Source organism: Bombina bombina, chromosome 4, assembly GCF_027579735.1.
Source record: "Bombina bombina isolate aBomBom1 chromosome 4, aBomBom1.pri, whole genome shotgun sequence".
In the NCBI taxonomy this organism is placed as follows: Eukaryota; Metazoa; Chordata; class Amphibia; order Anura; family Bombinatoridae; genus Bombina; species Bombina bombina.
In genome coordinates, this window is record NC_069502.1 from 857,342,895 (window position 1) to 857,346,701 (window position 3,807).

A 3,807-nucleotide genomic window follows, 5' to 3' on the forward strand; every position below is an offset into this window, starting at 1 on the left:
TAGATTAAGTCTATGTATACAGTATAAAACCAGAGAAGTACCATTCCCCAGAATACTGAAGTGTAAAATATACATACATGACAGCCTGATACCAGTTGCTGCTACTGGATTGAAGGCTGAGTTTACATTATATCGGTATGGCAGGATTTTCTCATCAATTCCATTGTCAGAAAATAATAATAATAAGCTGCTACATACCTCTTTGCAGATTAATCTGCCCGCTGTCCCCTGATCTGAAGTTTACCTCTCCTCAGATGGCCGAGAAACAGCAATATGATCTTAACTGCGCCGGCTAAAATCATAGTAAAAAACTCAGGTAGATTCTTCTTCAAATTCTACCAGAGAAGGAATAACACACTCCGGTGCTATTATAAAATAACAAACTTTTGATTGAAGGTATAAAACTAAATATAATCACCATAGTCCTCTCACACATCCTATCTAGTCGTTGGGTGCAAGAGAATGACTGGAGGTGACGTAGAGGGGAGGAGCTATATAGCAGCTCTGCTGGGTGAATCCTCTTGCACTTCCTGTAGGGGAGCAGTTAATATCCCAGAAGTAATGATGACCCGTGGACTGATCACACTTAACAGGAGAAATAAGGTTTTATAACGATAACACTAATATAATGTTATGTTATGTGCAGAATTATACAGGGCCTATGATTACCCAAAAATTGAACTGGCCCACTGGGCGAGTAACTGCAAAAAATTACCAGCCCGCAGGAAAATTTACTCGCCCGTGCGCATCTGCATATGTGTACATTATACATTAAAAAGGACAAAAGACACCTTGTTGTTATTATCTCACAAACCTGTATTCTTTGTTTTTGTATACATTCCTGACATTGGTCCAATTATACAATCATTGAACTATGGAATAGTGCAAAATTAGACTTTTAGTGAACTAGTATTGATATATTTTAAGCAAATTTGAAAATAAAATTAGTAACTGAGCCTCAGCCATTGTATTGAAGTCAATACAGAAAGTAACTGATCTATGCTGCACATGAAACATTGTTGAAACTGTTAACAGATGTCAATCTGAGTCAGAGTGCTCTGGGAAGTTCAACTCACAATCATAAACCTCATTAAGTCTTGACACCTCAAACTCTTCTGCTTGCTCCTCATCATTTTCAAGATGATCAAAAGGGATTGGAACCTCTGCTACCTCAGCAATTACTAAATTTGATGTTTCATTTGTAGACCTTTTGTATGTGACATTTCTCTTTCTTGGTCCTGCTGTTCCCAATGCCTTACTGCATCACTTGGATCAAATTGATCTACTGGTGCAGAATGAAGGTTTACAATCATTAAATCTGACAATGTTGAAGTTATGAGGGAGGAGCGCCAGTCACTTTTGATCATCTTCATTTTGGAAAAGCCTCTTTCACATTCTGATGTGCTGACTGGCAAGGTTAGAATCAAGTCCATCAAACTCAGAAGATGGCCACATTTATCTCCGAATTCTCTGTTGAGTTCAGGCCAGGTGACCGTTTTCAGCTTCTTCTCCCAGTCATTCTTGTTATACAAACTAGTCTTAAGAACTGTCCATTCATTCACTATTTCCCTACAACTAACACCCTGTGCCTCTAGTACTGGTTGAAACTGACTGGTCAGAGTTACAATGTCTTCATTGTCAAAGTCTGGAAGAAAGAAAACAAGAAATTCTTTGCAAACATGTTTGATGCATATTTTTTTTGTTCTACTAAAATAAACTATACTAATTAGGACATATTAAACAAAATATATGTAATTCAATAACATCTTTCTGTTTAATATGTCCTAATAATATTTTACATTAGAGAACATCTCTAATTACATTTTAAATGTAGAAATACCTTCTGAGTTTTCTTTGTCAGGTCATGTTTTGAAGGATGTCACCAATGTTGCCTGAAGAACTCCTTCTTCAATGTCTTCAAAGCGATCTTCAAAGCTGGACTGTATTGCTTCCAGAAACTTCTTTTTTGAACTCTTGAAGGCATCATTCTTTCCTTTCAACTCAACTCCTTCAAACCTAGCTGTGCCTTCTTCATCATACTGAATAGAATGAAGAAGTGACCCAGGTACAGGCCTGGAACATATATGAACATAAGAACAAAACCTCTTATAGAACAAAACAACAAAACAAAAAAGTACATACCTCTCTTTCAGAGCGATCAGTATTTTTTTTGTCACTTCCAAACTGTTGTGGACATCTGCAACACTTGCATTTCGGTTCTGAAGAGTGTTGGACAAGTTGCATCGCTGTAAAAGCACATCATACACGAAGCAAGCATACTGGACCATTGACAGACTTGTAGCAGCTCTGTAAAAGCATCTGGCCTTTGCTTGCTGTTCTCCTCTCACACCTTTTGCATCAGGAGATTGGACCTAGAAATAAAGTAGTATACATAATTGCCCTGCTTATCTCTCATTTTTTATTCTCTTTCTCTCTCTCTCTCTCTCTGGGATTTTGGTTTCTCAATTTTGAGAGACAGAGAGAGGGAGGGAGAGCTAGAGAAAGAGGCAGAGAGAGTGAATGACAGCAGCACAGGAGAGATAAAAGGAATTAGAGGTAGGGGGAAAGGGACAGATAGGGAGGAACAGGAGTGGGGAGGGTGAAATGGAGGGAGAGAAAGGGGTCTTGAGAGACATGGGGAGAAAGCAAGGGAAGGCTGGAGAGATAGAGATAGCAGAGGGAAGGGGCAGAGGTCTACATACCTGATCAAGATGTTGTATAATTGCTTTGTAACCTTTGAGGAAATGGTCAAGTGCACGCCAGAAGTGGCCTACCCATCGTGTCCCATCTGCTCGTGTAGGCAATAGTGTCCTCATTTTCAAAGAAGCATAGCTGTTCTTAAGATTTGCACGGTTGAGTGCTGACTTGTGATAAAATAAATATAACCCTAGAAGTAGATCCTTTAACTTCTGATGACTCTCATTATTGGCTGCTGTGTCCCTGACACTGAGCTCCAAGCGGTGACTCATGCAGTGAATTGCAACAACATGCTTTCTCTGTCCTTTTAGTTTCTGCACAACCCCTCCATTTTTTTCCCAGCATCACTGCTGCTCCATCAGTGCCTATTGCAACTAGTTTCTCCTTCCACGACTGGTCAAGGTGTTGTGTAACTGCTGCATTTACTGCCTGAGAAATGGTTTCAGCATCAGCCTTTTCAACTGACTGCAAAGCCACAAATCTTGTGTGTACCTTGCCTTCTATTGCAAATCTAGCATAAATAATTTCTTCCTCCACCACTGCACTATCAACTGAACCATCACACAAGACTGCAAGAAACTTGGCAGCTGCATATTTTGTTTTTGTATGTTTTCTTTCTTCCTGTGCAATAAAGTGTACAAATGACCGTGCTGATATGGCATTAGGATAGGTATCTCCCACATCCAAACCCTTCATTTTGTCAAGTCTGTAGAAACAAAATAGTCAAGAGATAAAAATTAGCATTTTGGACAGAAAAAGTAATATAAACCAAGCACACAGTTAGGGAAAAGCCAAACAAATAAAAGCATACACTTTACTTACTTGCACAAATCTGGAAAGTCAGAGAAAGGCCTCGATTTAATGGCAAGGAGATGAGCATTGCAAAACAGTAGTTTTAGTTTCTCTGTCTGTGCCTTTGTCATGGTAGCGATTGCCTGTCCAGCAGATGTTTCAGTCTGCTTTAATTTTCGGTTTGACTCACACTGGACACTCCACAGATGCCCTGATGAAAGCTCATGTGATCGAACACCTTCAAGTTTCATTGTGCTGGTACCTTCCACAAATGCATTCCGTTTGTTTGAAAATGCCTGGCATACACTACATAGCATA

General features: G+C 39.4%; 1 long non-coding RNA gene across 1 annotated transcript; it reads right to left on the reverse strand.

Annotated features, from left to right (window-relative positions):
- Positions 1–792: 792 nt before the first annotated feature.
- On the reverse strand, positions 793–3,549 carry LOC128657307 (uncharacterized). The gene is made up of 3 exons (XR_008402101.1): positions 2,143–3,549; positions 1,841–2,073; positions 793–1,645 (listed from the first exon to the last, which is right to left on the reverse strand). It is a non-coding gene; the product is annotated as an uncharacterized LOC128657307 (long non-coding RNA).
- Between the last annotated feature and the right edge of the window lie 258 nt (positions 3,550–3,807).